At 44.4% G+C, this 22,853-nt stretch overlaps 1 pseudogene; it reads right to left on the bottom strand.

Moving 5' to 3' along the window:
* LOC146202084 (protein argonaute-2-like) overlaps nucleotides 1-22,487 on the bottom strand; it is a 36,718-nt pseudogene extending 14,231 nt beyond the window's left edge.
* Between the last annotated feature and the right edge of the window lie 366 nt (nucleotides 22,488-22,853).

The raw sequence follows: 22,853 nt of genomic DNA, 5'->3' as shown, positions 1-22,853 counted from the left end.
AAATAAATAATACATCTGCTTACGACAAACATTTCGCTTAGCATGATTGAAGCTGAGAACCTACTATATATTTTCCTATTACGAAAAGCGGATAAACAAAACGGGTGTAGACGGAGTGCAAAAAGGAACTGTAAGATCGGGCAGCCCTGTGTTAAAGATTATCTTACAGGAAGGCTATCCGTAACGCTTTTGTATACAATCATACGTGTTGAACAACCAATCTAAACTTCTTTATTCTGTCAATAATTGCGGTATCAACGTTTTACAGATTCCGGAATGGTAAAAAGGATGTTATGTTTGACGGGATCAAATTTCTTTTCAAGATCTAGCTGCAACAGCGCAACTCGGCTCCATAAAGCGTCACAGCATCCTGCACACCACTTGCAATGTTAAAGGAACAGGACACTGGAATTTAGGTCTCAATATTTTTTTCTCGGCGCTATGGAAATATTCATGTGTGAAATGTTTGACTCCGGCTTTGGTAGAAACACTGTAGAAAATTTTGTACCGAGAAATTTTCGATCAGTGCATGCGCCCGTTTTTATGTTGTGCGATGCTGGAAATCATGAGCAGCGACGGTGATGACGACTGCCGGTCTACCCAAAAGACGTACCGAAAAAAAAATTATATATATATGCGTATATATATATATATATATATATATATATATATATATATATATATATATATATATATATATATATATATATATATATAGGTTCACCTGTTTTTCTAGTACCGGCATAAGACATTTTTTGCTTAGAGTAATGTCCTTTTCAGTTTCCACACTCAAGGCTGTAATGGCACAACAACGCACGGCTTGTCGACGAAAGTCGGAGTGTTCACTATCATCGCTTCATTCACGAAATTTCAGAGACTGTGGCGGCATGTAGTGGGGAAACCTGAAAGCATGCCCCTCAGAGTACGAAAGGAGGAGTAGGTTTATTTAAGGACGCAATGTAGAGAGCGCAAAATATAATAAATTATGGCACGCACTCCTAGGAGAAAAAAAGAAAAGAATGCGCTTACGAAAATCCGCGATATTTTTCTGGAACGCAATCACTCGTGGAATTACTGTGAAAATAATAGGGTTTCTCCGTTAGATAGCGCTTCAGTTATTTTTATGCGAATTTCAATGCCCAATTAATATGTCTTTTCATCTCCACCATAATCTCATGATATATTTTGGACAGTGTTCTGTCCCTTTAATATTTGTGAATATTTTGCGACCTTTAACCAGGACGTGGGATGGTCTCCTAGGTTACTGTTTATTATTTTTAGCAGCCTTTTAGCTAATGCTTTCACAAATATTTTATAGTCAGCAATAGTGAGACTGATTTTGTGGTGGGCTCCTACTGAGAGCAGTTTCATAGCATCATCTCTTTTAGGTATGAGAACCAAATATGCACTATGGTATCTCATAACATTTAAATGATGCGGTTGCAATGCTATGTAAAACAAGAGCCATGTCTTCCTTAAATACTTTATAAAAGGCTGCAGCTAAACCATTCGGTACAGGCTATTTCCTTGAGGCTAAATCTTCAATGGCCACCTCTATTTCGCGTATCGGGGTTTCAAGGCGTGTTTTAACCTGTTTTTCCAGTACCGGCATAAACCTTAGAAATTCGTCTTTAAAAGCTTCTTCAACTGCCCTTGCATTAGCAAACAGGTCTTGATAATATCAGCGAGCGCTCTCTTCATAACGCTGTTATCACTATATTCTTCGTCCCCATACCGGATCTGCTTAATCTCGTTGCGTCTTGCGTGGCTCTTTTCATAGCTTATAATTGCTACCCGATACTTTTCTGTGTCAATGAGTTCTCGCTGGCCCTTACCTTCTCTGATTTCCTTTTTATATTCTTTATTCGTCAATACGCGCAGCGCCACTAGGGCAATACAGCAAGGGGGGGGGGGGCAGAAAACATCACCAAACAAACGTGCAGTTTAGTGGCAAACATATTCTGGTAATGCATAACAGTCGTTTAGGGTACAATAAAAAAACTGATTGTTTACACAAACCAGTGCGGCATTGGTTTGGTCGAACCTTCAATTTATGGTCGTTTCGAGGCGAAACATAACGCGGGTGCTGTAAATATAATTTCAAGCACTGATTCCCATGTGAGTACGAAAATCGCTGAAAACAATTTGAGTCGGATTGTTCCGGCGTTCACGTAAAGGGTGCCAGCACAGTTCCATTTCATAGTGATAACGTTGTGAAAGCAATCAAACTTCCCAGTAATTAACCTTGCATCAACAGAATTTAGACGTTCAATTGCCTCAACATGACACGGTGGAACGGGTCCCACACAAGGCAGACATACTCTTGAATCAGCCGCACATATGACTGATATGCCTGATATGCAGCCTGCTTTACTTGCATATATGTATAATTCCGGTGTGAAAAGATCAGAGCTGTTCCCGCCGTACTATTTATAGTATTTATAGCGGATCCCACGTTCTATCTTTATAAAATGTTAAACCAAGGTATATAAACCGCCTTTCATTTTTTATTATGTAATTATCCCTGATAAAGGTTGTTGCGTTTGTTTGTGAAGCAAACTTGAAAACACCTCTTGCTGTTGAAAAACATAACTTTCCCGACATCACTATTCTATACGTAAGACATCATCCTTGTTCTGTGTGGAACACAAAACATTTTTACACCTTTTTCGTTGCGAAGAGGATGCTCTAGTGTCCCCCGGCTAGTACCCTATACAAAAAAAAAAAAAAAAATGAGAAGGGGTCAACGCTGCTGAACCAAATATGGAGCGAAAGCATTAGGTGCTGGTGACCGAGCGCTCTTCTTCTTCTTCGTCGTCTTCTTCTTTTTCGGCTTCGTGGTTCTCTTCGTCGTGTTCTTCGGGGGCCCACGAGTCACGGACCACGCGACGAGCGGTTACACCTGGTGTAGTATTGCTTTCGCAATAAAACCCGCAAGGCAGGGGTAAAGCACGGCGGTCAACAATCAGGGGCTTTCTGTTGGCTACGCTGCATTTTGTATCATGTAGAAGGGGCATATAAGAAAATGCGAAAGAGGCAAGTGCGGTCCTAAAGCCAGAAACACCTGCAGCAGTGTTCTGAGCACTGTGAGGGCTGTCGCGCGCTGCGGCCTTAACAGAACACAACATCCGCTTTTCGACGCCGAACAAACGGCATCAACGCAACGAACGATGTTCCACGGAGAAGCTCTTTAAGGGTGTAAGAGGTTTGGAGTGAACCCACCTCAATTGTGACAACAGAATATAATACAGAATTATCAGCATAAAATCGGTTATTAGAGATTACTTTTTTTGAGATATCATTAATGCTAACAAGAAAAAATTGGAGGGGGCGGGGGTGTCAGGCATTGCTTGAACCTAGGGATGGACCGAAAGTTGTGAGTGTTGCAGGGTTAGCCTCTTTAACACCCGGTTTTCAATCCGCAATTTTTTTCATAATTTTCATTAAATTGGGCGTTGGGGAAAGGGAGGAGCATTATACTTTTGAGTGGACGCCACGGAATTCTGGACACTTACACCTAACCACGTCAAGGTCATGTTTTCATATTTTTTCTTGTATATTGTTCACTGTTTCATAAGCAAGGAAAGGCGCAGGACGTGTCATGCTTGAGAGAACTAAAATGGGAGTGGAAGCGGCGAGAATGAAGTCCCGTAGTGAAAAGCGACGAAGTAATTTGGCCACCTCTGGGCCTTTAACGTGCGCGGACATCGCACAATCTAGGCCTGCCTCTCCGTTTAAGTTAGGTTTTGAGGAAAGGAGGGCGCATTATACATTTGGGTGAACACCTTGAAATTGTGGACACCCACACTTAATTACGTCAAGGCAACTTGAAGGCCAAATTTAGTGTCACACGTAGACCTATACTACACCTATCGAAATGAAGCTTTCGCTTTTATTGTAAATCGGTTTATAAGAAAGGGAAGGAGTAGTATCTCCCAAGGCCTCTTAATGGTGAAACCCTTAAGGTCCGTGATTGCCCGGGGTAGCGTAATGAAGCTTTCGCTTCAAAAGCAGTGCATCCAAAACAGACGCCTGGCGACGCCAGATGAAACAGGGACCAAACACGAGCTGGTGCCATTTGAAGGCGGAAGCCTTTAATGGCGCATGCTCGCGGCGACGATCATGTCTTTCCATCTGACAGTAACCCTTTCGTTACGTGGGAGACGGTAGGTGCGAGCACTAACTGGATGTAGGGCTTCCTGACATTACCTTTGGCAGGGGCTGCCAACTCAAGCCTCTCCTTTCATATGGGAGGGTGATATCAGAATCAGCCTGCCAACATCTTTGCATTCACGTTGTCTCTAGACCCCGCAGGCTCGTTCATACGGCTCAGTTAAAGCGGAGCTTTAGATTTTGGCTGGTAGCTTACGCTATCGCGTTATACCGATCCTGGCGCCCGTGCGGCGTATTCCCTTTGGTGCTTCCTAGGAAGCGGTGCCGTAGCGGAGGGCTCCGGACCACCGCGCGTACAGACTTTCGCCTCAACGCAGGTTAGTGATCCAAACGTAGTATTAAAAATTCTAGAGGGCACCTCTAAACTTTTTAATACTACCTTTTTAGCTATTTCTGTTTCCGCGAATTTAAATATTCTGCAGTTCAAATAGTGTCATCAATTTTAAGATTTTTTAGTTTCTGTAATAGGAACGAGTAGGAGACCGTATCGAAATCCTTCTAAAAATCTAAATGCAAACACTCCCACTGACCTTTGCCATCAATCACTAGAGGTAAATATCATGGTAAAATTCTATTCATTGAATAGTTCCTGGATGTCTTCTTCTCAAAAAGAATATCTGAAGGAGAGGTGCCGTATTATAGCCTAATATAATACGTGTTAAAATATTTTATAGCATATCGGTTCAAAGGTGAGATTTATTAACCAGCAAGGACAATACAATTTTGGTCGCGTGTGCATTCCACTAGAACGGTGTGCAAGGCTTTGAAATACTCGGATCAAACAGGTGAAAATCGCCTCAGTGTGCTAAATAATTTATCATTGAATTTTTGCTGCCCTGATGTTAATTCCAACAGCAGAACAGTGGCTATGAGTAGAGGGGGATATTCGGCTAGTTTATGATGGTTGTGAGGCCAAAAACAGCGCCGCCTAAAAGAGAACGCACATGACAAATAGGGAGACACCAAACGTCCAAGTGTAATACGTAATACGCTGCGTATGGCGTGTAAGTGTGTTTAGGTTCCCGTGAGCAGTGTAATTAGCGGCAACGTTGCCCCACAGGCTTTCTGCTGACATTACATCTCTTAAAATAGACTACCTTCAGCGTTGCAGTGAATTAAAACGAATCAGCAGTGATTATATTGCAATTCCTGCATGTCTCACGTGACTTTAATACTTATTACACGTCATAGCCATCACTGGCGGTTAAAACCGAAACCGCATGAAACGGTAATACATGTTAAATTATTAAGCAGGATAAGGTGAATAACGTGCCGTGATAAACGTATAATGATGTCTGCCGTATCATTTGCTAGTGAACATATGGAAGACTCTTTTAACATGAGAGATAAGAACATGCAGTAGAGCCTTCCGAGCACACGTAGGTAATAGCATCTTATGTTAGCTACACTACACAGAGCGAAAAGGAAATGGAATCTACCATTGCAGGAAAAAATGGCTGGTACTCAATAATTAATGGGCAGGAGCCATTTTTTTCTGGAATGAACAAGTGCATATTTGAAACGGGAGTAATTTGTTAACTGAATTATTTCGAATATAAAACGATTCCCCTATAATAATCAATATATCTGCAGTTCATGCTACAGATAATCGTTTTTCATTTGTTTTCTACGACAGTCTTAACTAAGCGATTCGAATGAATGGACAAATGTTGCAACCAAGATTTCATTTCGTGTCGGAAAAATAAAAAACCTCGCTTAAATATATCCATAAGAGTATCTTACAATATTCAACCGTTGCTCTGCAAATAAAATCGATGGCGAAGAATACAGGACTCGTTGCATGGAGAAAAGATAACCCTTCAAAGGCGCATTAGTTGCAGAACCTTACGGTAATTTCCCGAAAGCGCTTCTAAACCAAAATTCGTCTTTATCATTAACACAAGACATTTATACTTGCTAAAGGCGCTCTTTATGATGAATACAAGTGGAACCCATAGGGCGCCACGTTCTAATCACGGAAGACTCCCTCAAGCCGAAAGCGAAGCTCACAGAAGTCGCCATGCTAACGGCACCCTGAAGCTCCCCCCCCCCCCCCCCCCCCCTTTAAGCACTATTGACATCAGTCAGTTCATTATGAAAGCAAGCACACCAAATTGCTCGTGATGCAAAACTATGCTTAGTACTGCTGAAATTATCGATAGGTGAGTCAGTGCCGAAGAAATTTCGAGGTGATTATACCGGGGAGCGATCTGTGACTGCGGTCTGGCTGGCTTCCTGTGCTAACCAGCAACCAATCTTTTTCCCAGATTGTCCTGCTGCACGCTTCGCATCTTGCGCATCAACTGAGTCTTTGGTTGCGGGAACGCGCAACACTGTGGCTCGTGCATTCGGACTACCAGCGTCAGCATACGCAAGTGTCACCGCTGCTGCTCAGCGCCACCCAAAGCTCTTCCTGACTGCTACTTAAGCTGGCTCCCATCGGCGTCTCAAGTCATTTAGCGGGGAGCGATCTGTGACTGCGGTCTGTCTGGCTTCCTGTGCTAACCAGCAAAGAATGTTTTGCCCAGGTAAAAGGCATATGTTTGTACCCCCTTTTCAGCACATACCAATTTTGGGCTGCTTGTCTCAGATCGGTCCTTGCGTTATGGCTCCAACTGTTGCTGTTGTCGCTAAGGAACTAGATGTACTTAAATTGTCTTTTGAAGCAAAACTTCAAACACTCACTGATGCTCTTGTTACTGTGAAATCTTCCGTGGCCTTATGTGGTGGTGATGTCATCAAGGAACTTCAAAATGAGGTCGTTGAGTTGTAAAAATCTCTAGAATTAATGTGCGATGAGTTTGAAACCATAAAGTATCGGAAAGCCGATATTGCTGCCGAGAACAAGAGACTCTTGGAGAGTAATGAGGTCCTCGTGCGCAAGGTTGCACACCTGGAACAATATTCACGCCTAAACAACCTTGAAATCAGAGGTGTCCCGGTGACGCAGGGCGAGGATTTCACCAAGATCGTGGAGGCTCCCGGCAGTGAGATTGACTGTCCGTGAACTTAGAGGATGTATGTACAGTGCACAGAGTTCCCACCCCTAACAAGAATGAAAAAAATATATATATATAATAGGTTGTTTCCTCTCGCGAAACAAGAAGACGGAATTCCTTGCCAAGGTTAGGAAAACTCAACCTACCACGGCATGCCTGGGTTCTCCTGAAGCGTACGATGCTCCGGTTTATGTCAGTGAGTATCTTTCCCCCGACAACAAAGACCTTTTTTCAAAGGCGCATAAGCTCAAGAAGGAAAAAAAGTGGTCCTTCTTGTGGACATCAAACGGCGCTATTCTGGCTAGGAAGGAGCAGAACAGCACGATCTATGGCATAAGTAAGGACGATCTAACCATTTTCCGGGAATGAACAATCCTACCGCTGCTGACTTTCTATACTTTTTCAAACCATCATGGCTTCATTTTCGCCGAAAGACGCTTCCTCGATCCTGCCCGAATCAAGCGGTCTATCTGCCATCCACATCAATGCCCGTAGTTTACGGAAGAATTACGATAGCATAACTGCTTTGCTTACTTCCATTCAACATCAATTTTCCATAACATCATTTTTTGAAACACGGCTATCTTCCCTTGATAAAGACTTGTTAGAGTGTGATATTACTGATTATTTTCCGGTATTTCTTTACGCACTATCATCTCATGGTTTTACCCACAAGTCTACACAGAAATTAGTTTTCAATAGTGATAAATTGATTGAAACCATATCTAACACCGATCTTTCATTCATTTTGGGTATCTCGAATCGAGAAGTGGCTCTTCACGAGCTGTCGACTATAATCGTATTAGCAATTAATTGCTCGTCACCTCGTTCCTCCTCGCGAAAATATTACGCCCCTCTTTCCCCATGGATAACTACTGCTCTCTTAAACACACTGCGGACATGTATAAGAAAACGGAACGCAAGCCATTTAATCTTCGTCTTAAATCACGATACATCAGCTATTCTAGTATACTATCATCTCTTCTAAAGACAACTAAACGAAGCTATTATGAACACCAATTATCCAAGCAATCTAGTAGTTCTAAACGAAATGGCAGCTTTTCAATGAAGTTTTAAGCATTGGAAAGTCCCCCAATGTAGTTAAATCGATTTTCCACGATGGGGTTCTTTTAACTAATCCTGAAGTAATTGCGAACACATTTTGTAATTATCTTTTAACTCACCTCATTATCCTTCCTCTTCGTCGTGCACACCTTTTCTTGACCGCTGCCCCCTTTCCTTCTTTCTTACCCCACTTGCCGAGAAGAAATTATATCCTAATTAATAACCTAAAGACGACCTGTCCCGGCATTGACAACATCCATGGAAAACACGTGAGCATTATCCGATCTAGGCTCGCACCTTCTCTCAGCCACATCTTCAATCTTGTTTTTTTAATTGGTTGTTATCCACGGCAGCTCAAGATAGCGAAAATAATACCGGTGTTCAAAGAAGAAAAATTATTTGAAATAAAGCTGTTAGGATATGTTGAAAAATACAACATATGCACTGATACTCAAGACGTTTTTCGAGGCGGACTATCTACAGATACTGCAATAGCTTCTCTTATAGATTATATCAGGCTTGCTATCAATTAAGGAAAGTTTTCAGGCGCAGTTTTCATTGATTTCAGCAAAGCATTTGATTCCATCGATGACTCCATCTTGTTTCAGAAACTGGAGTCGTACGGCATTTCAGGACCTCCACTAATGCTTTTGAAGAGCTTTCTTCGGGACCGAGAGCACATAGTCTGTATGAATAACCATGCATACTATAAAGCTCTCACTAACATTGGGGTTCCACAGGGTTCTATTCTAGGCCCTGTATTGTTTCTACTCTATATTAACGATTTACCATCCTGTTTTAGGCATTGTAATAGTATATTACACGCAGATGACTCTACTATGATAACATCGGACCATGACATTTACCAGCTCATATCTAACCTTCAAAATGAAAATCTCTGGAGCATCGGTGCCATATTAACCGTCTAACAGTGATTGTTACTAAGACTTGCTTTCAGATTTTCCATCCCCCTTAGAAGCCATTGCCCGTCTCACCACTGCTATACTTCAGTTCCACTGCTATCGCATCGCAAGACCGAATTTCGTTTCTAGGTGTTGTTGTTGACCCTCACCTAAATTTCATTATCATATAGCGGAAACTTGCAAGAAAATTTCATTTCGGATACGCGCACTAACCCAAGCCCGATCCTTTTTCCCAATCCACACGTTACCATAACTTTACTACGCTTTCGCCTACAGCCACATAAACTACGGCATTTCATCCTGGGGTAACGCCTATCATGTTCATCTTTGGCCATTAATAAAACGGCAAAAGCAAGCCATACGCATCATAACCCCCTTCCCTCGAATGTCACCGTCGCACATTTTGTTCATGAATTTATATGTTTTACCCCTCTCGGCTCTTTATAATATCGGTATTCTATTCTTCAAGATTCTTCACCATCAGCTCCAGTTTAGCATTTTTCCTCCCGGCACGATCAAAAACAACAGCGTTACACGGTTCGCTCTACGTGATAATTTTCTACTACCTAAGGTCAGCGTTAACTACGGGAAAAAAGGCCTTCAATTTTCGTCCATATCATTTTTTAATTCTTTGAATTTCGATTTAAGAAAAGTAATACACTTTCTTTGTTCAAGTTGAAATTAAAAACATTTCTTCGTAATTTGTGATTTCTTTATTTATCTTTCATGCCGCGGAATTCGTAAGTGTTTTTGTGCTTTCTTCTGTATTCTATTTTTGTATCTAAATCTGTCGGCAATGCACTCTTTACTATGTATTTCGTTATTTATTTTCAGTGTTGCTTCATGAAATTTCTTACAATAATATTATTGCTTTATGTTGCCTATCGAAATCTATTACCATGGGAGGTCCCACCTGCGGTCTTGTACCGGACCTCTCGCAGTATATTCTTGTACGTTGTTTTTTTTATTCGAAAATAAACTTTCAGCTTCAACCATCAAGAGTATATACTACTAATAGTACCACTGGCAGGACAATGCCAGGTAATGTACTGCATTCAAACACTGGAGCATATGTTTTGCAATGCTTACCTGCTTGTTCCAAGCAAGCGGTATACAGGTGGTGAAAATTATGATAGGGCACTCCCCTCTCCCGATCTCAGTGGCTTAGTTTAAATTGAACAGGCCAAGCAGAAGCAAATTTCTTCGGATAACTCAAACACGATTGCCAGGGCTATTGCGCTCGGTGCATGGAGCCCAGAGAAGACTGGTGACAAATTGCTCGCGCTGTTGCAACCCCCATTTGGGGATGAACATTTACACTTCCTGAACAATACCGGTGTTGCCAGGTGGGGCATGTAAAAGACCTGTGCTCATGTCGTACCTACATTTCTTTGGCCGACAAGGTTCGAAAACGGCTTCCAATATGGCATCGACATTAAATTCATAGAACTCCTGATGTGGGAGCTTTCGAGCACATGCACCTTGATAGAAGCGAAGGCACCAGCAGAAAATCGTCACGATAACGCACAGCCTTCCATATTTTTAAAAATATAGCGTTAGCGTCGATCCCCAGGCGCGCGTCGCCGAAGCGAAGCAGAGCGGACATCGGGAGAGGGAATGAGCATACGCACCGGTCATGCTGTTGCTGAAGAGAGCGTTTTGTGCTTAGATGCACCGCATCACGCGAAGCAAACCTTCGGAGCAAGCATTATGGCCGATCGAGCTGTGGAGATGCTTCTTTTATCTGCTGCCTACTTTTGCTTTCGGATTGGTGCAATCACGTAAACGTTCCCATCAGTTGGCCTATAGCGTCTCCAGACCGCTTCTTTTAGTTAAATACCCCTACTTTTGCTTTCGGATTGGTGCAATCACGTAAACGTTCCCATCAGTTGGCCTATAGCGTCTCCAGACCGCTTCTTTTAGTTAAATACCCCTCGTTGTAAACCTCGAATAATTCTTCATAAAATATTCACTTCATCCTTCTGAACTATATCCGCACCGCTAGCATAACGGCTATGGAGTAAGCATTTCAGTTACTATCCCTAACTTCCCATTGTAAGTCCGTTCCTGTGTTCAAAAAGTGCCATGACCCCAGGCAGCGAAGCGATCTTCCGCCCCCTCCAGCATATGACTCCTCACGAATTGATCCTCCCCATAAGATCGGTGTTCTCTATTGTTGAAACAAAAAATTTCAGCAGATCACTACATTCAGTATGCACATCAGCATTTGGCTCGGTCTAAATCTCAGCGGCCATGCAGGCATAGCGAGATCAGGGTGTAGATTAGCCATGTGTTCAAGCACTGGAATATATCTAAAGTGGCTGCACAGCAACCATAGTTTTGCATAAAGAAAGTGATAAAATTTCAATTAAGAAAGGTGTTAGGCAAGGAGACACAATCTCACCAGTGCTATTTACAGCTTATTTAGAGAGTGTATTCAAAGGCATTGGATGAGAGCGATTCGGTATCGGGGCGATGGAAAATGTCTCAGTAATCTGCGATTCGCTGATGACATTGCGCTGTTAAGTAACTCAGGGGACCAACTGCAACTAATGATAAATGATCTAGACAGGAGAAGCAGAAAGGTAGGCCTAAAGATTAATATGCCCACGACTAAGGAAATACTGAATGGCTGTCACGAAATCGGCGCACATTGTTATTAAGCCAGCGCGGCGCGAAGGAAGCACGCGCGGCGTCTGCGTCGAACGTTCCACCACATTCCAGAAACGCCTTTCTGCTTGCGAGGAGAGCGCGTGACCATGCACACATCGGCGTAACCCTCCTTCTCAGCACCCGGCAGCGACGTTGACTCAACCGGCCTGAAAATGCTCGTCTTCTCCAGAATTTTCAGTCTCGCTTGTTCACAATAGTGGGCCGCCAATGTCGCCGTTCGCTTAATATTACAGCAGAGGTACCCAAGCGTGCGGGGCTTAATATACGCTAAACTGCGTTGTTTTTATTCGTTTTATTATTTATTTTTTTTTAGAGGTGGAAGACGCTGGGAAGACGAAGGGACACGTTTATTTCGCAGTCGAAAAAGCTATCTGGGGACAGGAGCCACGATGGCTCAAAAGAAGCGCGCTATAGGGAACCTGCAATGGTGTTTGCTGTAACGATTGCCGCGCCATAACACATATATCCTAGCGAGAAGAGCAAGTACTTTATCAGCACTCCCATAGGGTGTTCTCACGCCACCTGCATGCGTTTACAGGGATCAGATTGCACGCACTGCCGAACCCTTGCATGGCGTGCCTCAGACAACTGGGCTACATCCAGAGCGTCTGAGTAAGGATCGTGTTCTGCCATAAGTATATCTGTAAGGTGGGAGAATATGGTCGGTTTTTATAGCGAACCAAGCGGCTAACAGCAGCATGCTTGAGGCGTGCTGTGGAACAATTACTGCGCCGCCTAGGCAACGCAGGCTGCCTATCGCATTTCATTGTTTACACGAAAACTGCATTCAACATAAAGGAGCAAGAAAAGTGTCGGGTCCAAATACTGCAGTCGTGTCTTCGCAGTTATGGGCCGCTAATGTCGCTGTTCGCTTCATATTATGGCAGACGTCCCCATGCATGTGGGGCTTAATATACACTACACTGCGCTCTTCGTTTTCTAGGCGCAAAGACTCAGGGAACTGACTATCTGGTGAAAAGAGACCACGCTGGCTCAAAACAAGCGCACTACCGAAGTTTTTTTAGTTTTTTTTTTGTTCTCAAGAAAACTGTATTGTCGAGCGCTTAAGCACTGCATTCCACATAAATTAGCCAGAGAAATCAGTTTCTCATCGAGCAAGGAGTCTTCGCCTTACTGTAAAGCTCTGCCACAACCAGCAGAACGAAATACTGACTGTTTGACACAGATAACCCCCTTTGGACGTAGCAAGCAACGTTTAACGTTCAACCAGGGCTGATGACATACTAACACCGCGGCTGAAGCTACCGGGAAAAACTTGCTAGTCTTCTGTCTCACGCCCGCGGAGGGTCGCCTCCGTAATGCATGCAGTGGTGGCGCTGTACGCAGTAGGGATGTAAAACCCCTGCATCCTTCTTAACAGTATGTGGTCGGCCGATGGGGGAAAATGCTGCACTCGTGTGTCTGCAGTAGTGGGCCGCCAATGTCGCCGTTGCTTCATACTACGGCAGAGGTACCCACGCGTGTGGAGCTTAATATATACTTCATTGAGCTCGTCGTTTTTTTTTTGTTTTTTTTTTAAAGGTGGAAGACGGTAGCAATACGAAGGAGCACGTTTATTTCACAGTCGAAATAGCTGCAGCTGTCTATTGGAGGACAGAAGTCCACGCCGGCTCAAAACAAGCGTGCTATCGCAGTTTGTTTTTCTTTTCATGAAAACGGCATGGTCAAGCACATAAGCACTGGATTCGACATAAATGAGCATAAAAAGTGTCAGGTCGAAATACTGCACTCGTGTGTTTGATGTAGTGTGCCGGAAATGTCGCCGTTAGCTTAATATTACAGCTGAGAAACCCACGCGTGTGGGGACTTATTATACACTACACGGTGGTGTTCGTTGCGTATGCTTAGAGGTGCAAGACGCTAGTAAGACAAAGGAACACGTTTATTTTGCGGTCCAAATAGCTAAAGCTGTCTCGGGGTGAGGAGGCCACGCCGGCTCAAAACAAGCGCGCTATCGCATTTCACTGTTTTTTTCACGAGAGCTGCATGATCGCGCGCTCATAACCACTGCATTCGACATAAATGAGCAAGAATTGTGTCGGTTCGAAAGAATTCACTCATGTTTTTGCTGTAGTGGGCCGCCAATGTCGCCGTATGCTTCATATTACGGCAGAGGTACCCACGCGTGTGGGGCCTAATATATACTAACTACGCTGCGCTGTTCGTTTTCGTTTATTTAGAAGTGAAGACGTCAGGAATACGAAGGAACACGCTTATTTCGCGGTCCAAATAGCTGGAGTTATTTATTGGGGGACAAGAGTGTTATGTCGTGGGTTTCGGTTTCGGTTTCGAAACCAAAGTGTACTCGCCTCAGGGTGCTCTGAGTTAGTGGTGCCGTACCTATTTAGACGCTGTGCACCGAATACACTGGTCTCTCAAACTCGCTCCGTGCTGCGTGCTTGTCACTGTTCGAGAGCCGCCGTCCCGGCGTGCCACAACGTGCTCCGGCGTGGTGTTCATGGCGGCCGCGCCAACACCACATTTTTTGCGCACAGCAGCTACATGGTTATCTTCTGCAAGGTGTCTACATATTAAACCGCGCTCCTCCATCTTTATAAGTGATTTCAACGATCTCCTGAAAACTTCTCTTGTAGTCCTCTGGTAAGAACTAGGGTGTTCCGTAGACAGCAGTACGTATACGTGAAACAATACGTGGATGTAAAGAGGGGAGCTAAGCCTCCATGAATGCAGATTGGGAGCAGAGGAAGTGTACGCATACCATTGAAACTTCCTAAGCACAGAGGTTCCTTCACAGTAATGTCCATGGTATCGCATAATGCATTCATGCTGAGTGACGGCAATATTTGGAATGCTTCCAAATCAGTTCTTTTCCCAGACGGCCACTGATGTACGACGGACTTCCGCCGGAGTTCCAACGTACGTACGCGCGCGGATGGTCGAATCTGTTCGCCCCCGTACATCCGCCACTGGATTCGCTTTTACACAGCTATGAAATGGTTTGTAGTCGTCGTGTTCGTCTGACCTGCGTATAAATGAGTAATGCCGTCGAACCTGCATTATATCATACCAGAGCGAATCGATGCGATAGAAAGCTTTTCATTAAAAACCTTTTTTTTTTTTTACTTTCCACATGTTTCATTATTCAATTCTTTCCTCTAACGTTTTTGGCGAAAAGTCCAATGACCATAAAACTTTTTCTAATCGTTATGCTTCGGTGAAACTATAGATGAAACTTTAATCGTATGCTGAGTAGACGCAGCAAGCAGCAAGCTAAAAAAAAAACGAAACCGAACTTACCCCAAAAAAAATTTTAAATGAGCCAATGGGCATGGTTATGCATATGTTATAGCGCAGAACAACTGGACAAGAAGGAATTAAGAGAAAAAAAAAATCAGTGCTTGTCTTTTTTCTTGACCCGTCGTGCTGCGCTGTTCAGGCACGAATTTGACATACGGCCACCATGACACAGTTGGGCAGTGAGCTCTGGTGACTGCAACGCCTTGTACTTAAAACAAGCATACTGGCAGGATATGCAAGCCACAGGCTATAAAAAAAAAGAGCTACGCAAAAGTAAGATGAAAATAAAAGTGTTATTTGCTGTGTTCTCACAGATATCCAAATGCTCCTCAGAACTTTACAGCATTATTGACAGCGAGATAATGTCAAAGCTACACTAGAGCCATGCAGTACCTTATAGTTCATGATACTGAGCTTATGTCTCGCACTAAAAGTTCTTATCATGCTCTTAGATTATCATATTGAAGAAGCTTTAAACCCATGATTGTTAATACAGCGATAGCCATAAATTGAATCTATGGCATCATGTTCACATTGAAGACTTCTGATAGCTGCTGGGCACATGATGTGGGCTACAGTAGAAACCTGTACCTGGTCATCTTACGAGCAGTTATGCAATTGATACTTTTAGTGTGTTGTGAAAGTTTTTGTGTTCTGTTTCTCTATGGTAATTCTTCTCTTATTGAAGGCTAACATTTGGCTTGCTAGAGCAAAAACCTGTACCTAGTCACAGTGGCGTCGCTAGGGGTGCCCGCACCCGGTGCGGAGGCACGCGGTCTGGAACCCCTTGCGCATTTTAAGCACCAAAACAGTCCCCCGCTTGGGAAGGAAGCGGGGACTGCACATACACAAAAAGAGACGATGCGGCGGCGTAGCGTTTAACACTCTCCCGCGCAGGGGTTTCCGATGTGCCGTACACAGGCCCGCTCCTAAGTCAAAATGGCGTGCAGTCTCTGGTATAAACTACGGCATGTGTTTTCAAGCGCTCAGAACAGAACAATTCGTTCTACGAGATCACACTTGCCAGTCAGTGTGTCAGGGGCACCAATGCGCGCCTTTTTGCGTCTTTACACAATCATTCATTTCACCCCCCCTTAACTTTCTCTCACTGCCCAGCTGCAAACCCTGAACCCTGCACGTGGTGCGGACCACACCCCAAGCACCCCCCTTACGACGCCACTGCCTAGTCATCCTAAAAACAGCTCTTCAGTTGGCGCTTTTAGTGTGTTGTGAAAGTATTCGTGTTCTGCTTCTGTATGGCAATGCATTTCTCGTTGAAGAATAGCATGTGACTTCATTGAATTGTCTCAGATGCCATTTGATGCAGCCGATTTCGCAGGCCAACATGAAGCAGCACTTTGTGCATGTGGACAAAACTTCCTTTGGCTAAACTGTCATCCATGGGGAAACAACAGCAAAATCCATTTGCATTCTCATTTCTTTGGTATGGCTAAAAGTGAGTATTGCACGTATCATTATTTATATTATTAATATTGAATCATGATTGTCAATGTTGAAGTTGTTTGAGCATCATGATTTTAAACACACAAGACTTCCCTTGGACAGTAATGTCTCTAGCTGGTTTACATGAGGGTGGAGAACTGGCTTACGCAATCCTTATACAGCAAATTATTTTCACCTTGTCCACCATGTTACAATTTGGCATTATCCCTTGAAGTAAAAATCTAGTATTTTAAGTTTGTATGGTCGTCCACTTCTAACTTGATTGGGAATGTGTGGCACTGCATCCGTCACAGCCGTGCATCAAGGCTAAGTGGCTTGTGCGTAGAGAGATCAGCAGCTCCACTTTCACGGTGTGCAGACGCGCATAGAGGCAAAGTGGCCTTTGTGCAGAGGAACCAGGAGCTTCTGTGTTACATCTGACTGCTTGTTACGGTTCCCATATGCGCATCGAGGCAAAATGGCTTATGTGTAGAGGGACCAGGAGCTGCTGCTTAACATCCTTTGCCTCTTTACTACGGTTGCACAGCCGTGCATTGAGGCTAAGTGGCTTGTGCATGGAGGGACCAGGAGCTGCAGCTTCACGTTGTCTGCCTCTTCGCTCAGGTACGCAGGAGCGTATTGAGGCAAAGTGGCTTATGCATACACGGGCCAGGAGCTGCTGTGTGACGTCGTCTGTATATTTGCTATGGTGCGTACCCTCACATCGAAGCACGATGGCTCATTTGTTAAGGTACCATGAGCTGCTGCTTGATGTCGGCTGCCTCTTTACTACGGTGCTCAGGCAGCATGGCAAAGTGGCTCATGCCTAGAAGGGACCAGGAGCTGCTGCTTCACATCTGCTGTGATGCGCAGCTGCGTATCGAGGGTGGTAGGGGAAAATACTTATATCTGATACAAATACATGAGGTTACGCACTAGCTGACCTTGAGGGGACCTGCCTTGACAAACACTAGGGGTCCCTAGTTCGGGTCCCCAGTGGTGGTAGAGGGACTAAAGGCTGCTACTTCACGCTGTCTGCCTGTTCACTAGATGAGCGGCTGCGATGGACGCAGTCTCGAAAAGCGCATGCCACGCACTCGTGACCTCAGCCTAAGTAAGCGACTGTGTAATATGCTACAGCTCTGTTATTCATAGAATGAGGCTAGACCAAGTTGGATAAATCATAGCGTACCTCATATGTGGCCAGCAAAGAAAAAGCCACTCCAGAAAATCAGATGCATTCAGTGTCATAAGATCCGTATTCATATACATGCTACTGAAAAGTCAGATTCTTCACCCTCAGAAATGCGAGACAAACAACCAAGGGTGCGTCTGTAATAGTCTAGCTTGCTCTTTCTCTGCAGATATGAGTCAGGTGTGTGTTCCATTGCTGTGGGTGGGACAGGTGTGAATCTTTGATTTTAAACTTGCAACAAGTATGATAGTGTAGTTTAAAGGCGAAATGGTACTAATAGTCGTAGCCCCCCGTAGTCCTTATCCCCTTTTAATAGTGTTGTCAGACACTCAATCACTAGTTTACTAAGCATTGTTTCTGTTTAGTTGATGTGCAGAGATGTACACATATTTATATGAATTAGAGTTTTAGACTTTGCACTTAGAAACATTGTAGCGTTATCTGATGTGTTGTTTTCACTCCTTTAATGATTTTTGTAAGGGATCGGTGGGTATACTAGGCACCATTAGGACCGTCTACTCTTTTTGGGTCACGCCCAGGTGCGGCCGTTTCGCACTTGTCCTCGGACAGGAGTCGGGAAGACGCGCGCAGATGGGCAGCTACAGCGGGGCCAGGCTTAAAAGAAGCGTAAGCAGAGAGGGAAAGCAGTCCCTTCTTCCGAGGTCTGCGGTCGCGCTCGAAGACGCAGGGACAGGCAGTTTGTTCGCGTCACTGCGTCATGCAGGCGGCTGTTTTTTTAGGGACCTTTACAAAGAATATACACCAACGCCCCCGTAGTACGCCGACTGGGCCCATCGCACAGATGCTGCGCAGCTTGAAAACGAGCGCCTCATTTGGAAGGGCGGCATATCGTTCAAAATACAAACGCTGCCAGGCTGAAGGGTGTAAGGCCTCTTCCTTGATGGGGAGCTCATAAATGTGACAAATATTCGATGCAGGCGCACTGAGTGGGTCTCGGTGACGATTCCAATCTGGGTGCCAACAATGGTGGGAGACGGCGGCGTTGAACGGATGTCAGGGCACGTGTGTAACAATGACGGTAAGATGCGGAGCGGGAGGATGCGGTTTGGCTTTTCTGATGTGGTCCGCTGTGGTGCTGACTCAGACCCCGATGACTGTCCTGTAAAAGGAGCCGCGAAAGGTGCAAGCTTAGCACAATGGTTGCGCACGCGCAACTCTGTTTTGATGCGTTTTAATTTGTTTTCTTTTTTTTTTCAGGAGAGAGAGAGAGTTCGTATAACACTGTGAAGGCATGGTGTGGGGCATGTGACTGAGTGAGCTAATCATTTAGAGGTCCATTCTCTAAATTCTGTTTGTTGTGAGACGAATCTGTTGTCCCTTTTGCATTGTATGTTTTAAGGAGACGGTGAGGAACCTTACGGAAATGAAAAAAACAAAAAAACATGCCAAAATGTTTGTAAACCAGTCATGTGCGAGTTCGTTGTTACTGGAAGATGAGAAATGTTGGCCTGGTCCCGAAGTTAATGAAACTGGCCCTGTGGCCAGGAGAACCAGTTCTCAGCTAGATTTTGATCTCTTGCCTCTTTGGCTATGCCATAAAAATTAGCCAGTTCCATGGTATCATGCTCGTTTTTTCACATGTTGTATATATGTACATTCCTGTATAAAGTTTTAATTTCATTTTCCTCTCATAGTGCAAGTTGTTGTGTCCAGATGCAGTAAATTCACTATTTTCATTTCTATATAACATGCCTTTCTGAAGATGGCGAGCTCTTCTGTCCAATCCTGCAAGAAAGCAGCAAAGGGTTCCCAAATGTTCCACAAAACTGTACGCGATATCTTTAATGCTAACTTAGGCTTAATATCACAAAAAACATGTGCTATTAGTTGAGGTAGCTTTCTAATGCCCCCCCCCCCCCCCCCCCCCTTCTTTTTTCTCGTTCAAATGAGGCCCAGCGGACACTAACTCTTGCATTTGTAATGCCCTAGGTCCTAAGGCAGTATTCTAACGTCAATACCATTTTTATAGATATGGCTGTTACACAGCGCTCATGTCTTTTATACACTTATTACCAATCTCTTACTTAAATGGTGGCTTATACTATGGGGCGAAAGTCTCTGGACTGTACGCCTGGAGATTTTGGATCGATGTAAACGAATTGTGATCTTATTTATCTAGCACACATAAAAGAACTACCGCTGCAAGCCCCTTTTGAGGGCTTTTATACACATGTCGCATAATGCCCGGACGGTACGGGACGTGTTTCAGTAGCAACTAGAGGAAACGGGGACTCGGTAGTTTGCTGCAGCACCCGACAAAGAATCGCGATGTAAACGAATTGTGATCTTATTTATCAAGCACACATAAAAGAACTACCGCTGCAAGCCCCTTTTGAGGGCTTTTATACAGATGTCGCATAATGCGCGGACGGTACGGGACGTGTTTCAGTAGCAACTAGAGAAAACGGGGACTCGGTAGTTTGCTGCAGTTTGCTACCCGACAATCGACCGCAACGGAGGCGGAAGAGGTGCCATTGCGCTAACACTAACCCAACAACAGGTCAAAATTATAATTACAACCCCGTACCCCTGGCGCGATGAAGGCGCCTACAGTTCGATGATGACCTTAATACCCACCAAGATATCCTTAAGCATTACAAAGTAGGCAGGTCAATATTTCGAAAAGCGTGTAAGCAACGCAACAAAAGCGAGGAAGTTATGTGGCGTAAGCTACAACCAGGAGTATTCCCGAACCCCCAGCTTTACAGCAAGTGGCGCCCGGAAATTTTTAGCCCCGAGTGCAAACGTTGCGATGGCATAGCGGACATGATCCACATAATATGGAAGTGTCCTAGATTTGGAGAACCTGATAGAACAGATGAGTCCTGGGAGGCACTATTTCTCAAACAGGACGAGAAAGGGACGAGAAGTCATCTGTCTCGCCCTGACCGCTGCTCAGATCCAAGAGATCCAGGTCCACGGCTGAGGGGGAGGACATGGCTGGGACAGAGCGGAGCTTCGGATCCTGGCCAACCTTTTGACGGGTGGCAATAAATGTTATTTCTCTCTCTCTCTCTCAGCTTTCACATCGACAAGTATGGTCCGAGACTCATGGTCGATGCGAAAGTTATGCGCTCTGATTGCAGTTTATGTGGTTCACATACTTTTGTCTCCGTATTACACAGGGGAAAATTATAGGCTGTCCTTGGACAGGGACAGTTTATTCGGCCTCCAATACCCTCCCCCTTAAATCAGGGCAGTGTTTCTTGTGAACAGTTGGCAGCATCTATACAGACCATAATGTTTTTTGCTTTTTTTTTTGTAATTTCTGATGGGCGTAGTTGAGAAAACCATGACATACATGCACAGCTAGTTGTCAAAATTATGCAACCATAGTTCAGTAACTATTTAACATCCATGCTGTATACTTCCTGTAATACATCAGGAGCTTATGATTTAGAGCTTTCGTTTTGTGTTTAATGTAACTGTAAGCCTTGCTATTGTAATGTCACATATAGCACTGCGGGTAAACAAATAACGTTACTTTTAGCTCTTGTAGAAGACGAAAATTGCAGAATCACTGCGGCGGGATATGCTTCCACATTGGGCTTAGCCACATGTTAGATATCTTTATTCTGCTGCTGCAGCTTGCATAGTTACACTAACATAAGTTACTTCGTCACTGCTGCTCTAAGGAGGTTGATGTCGATATACCCGTGACACACTCAGGGAGTGTCTTCGGGAAGGGTACATGGAAACCAGCGAAACATTGTGGAGTTTACAGAATAAAAAGCAACAATTTTAAATGGTGGTATTATTGATCACTTCTTCTTAGAGCTGGAAAAATGACTTTAGAAATTTGCCGGTTAAGGCACTCAAAATACAGGTTTCTGCCACCAATGTGTACCTGTGTAATACTGCAATGCTGTGGCTGTGCTTTATGTTAATATACAGGATCATTATGCTTTGTTCCTCTGCATGTGCACTCCATGTCTTGGCCATTGCTGAGGGCGCATAGCAGCAAACATTGATAACATGCTATGCTTGGTCAGAGTGTCATTTTCAAAAAGACGTCATAAAAACATTAAAATGCTGAATACCAGGTTCTGGTTATGGTATTCTGCATGGGGTTGGCTGCAGTTATATGACCTATCTAAACGGGAGCCGTACGAAGTGCAATGCTGCACCAAATATATAGCCTTATTTTCAGAAATTTCAAAACCACCGTCGAAACCCCTTACATACCGACGGTTGCATTATATTTCATGGCAAAAGATAGAATCGTCATTGGGCGCAACTAGTCAGTTCGCACCGTTCCTTCTGTCCCTTTGTTCAACCATCCTCGTGACGAAGCGTTGGCCTAATCACGCACTGTAATGATTGGTCCTACAGCTGATCTGCAAAGAAACCCACTGCTTCGATGACAGACAGCCGAGTACCTTGACCCAGGATGGAATCCTGGCTGGGCTAGACGTTAGACAGAACCCCCTTCTCACCTTTTTCCTAAATAGTTGAAAATTAAACCAGGGGCCTGCACTACGATGCCTGATGTCCCATGCGTTAAAAAGACAATCATGCCGCACCAATCCTTACAAGGTGGCGTTAGGAATGCTAGGTGAACAGTGAATTTTGCTCACCCGGCAGCGCTACTCCTTAGACGAAGTACATGGCGGTCTGGAGGTAGTCAAGCACTTTGACGGCTTCCACGTATTGGCTGGTGGACACCGAGTCCCCGCTGCTACCGGATGAGTCGCTGCTCGAGCTGGACACGTCCATCTTGCTCATCAAGTGGTTCTTGGCGGGGTACGCGGCTAGGCGAGCGTAGTATACCGGGCCGGGATGCTCACGCTGCGCGCGCAGCGGGCGTAGGTGTGACAAAGGAAATAGGATAACCTCTCCACTTCATCCGCACTGAAGTTGGAATCGTCCCAGAGGATGTAGTAGTGCGGCGGCTTGCTGGTGCCCTGCGCCCCCACAAACAGCCGTGGTCAGGCGATAGGAAAAGCACGATCAATCCGCGTCATATGATGTCTCATGTCAGATCATTTCGAGTCACCACGCCCGAAATCATGCAGTAGGACAAAGGCCTAACGTGCTGCCTCTGAAGTTAATTTCAGACAATTGAGATCCTTTATAAACACA

Source organism: Amblyomma maculatum, chromosome 1 (assembly GCF_055883805.1).
Source record: "Amblyomma maculatum isolate TAMU_Amacu chromosome 1, ASM5588380v1, whole genome shotgun sequence".
Taxonomy (NCBI): domain Eukaryota; kingdom Metazoa; phylum Arthropoda; class Arachnida; order Ixodida; family Ixodidae; genus Amblyomma; species Amblyomma maculatum.
This window is presented reverse-complemented; position numbering and strand designations above follow the sequence as displayed.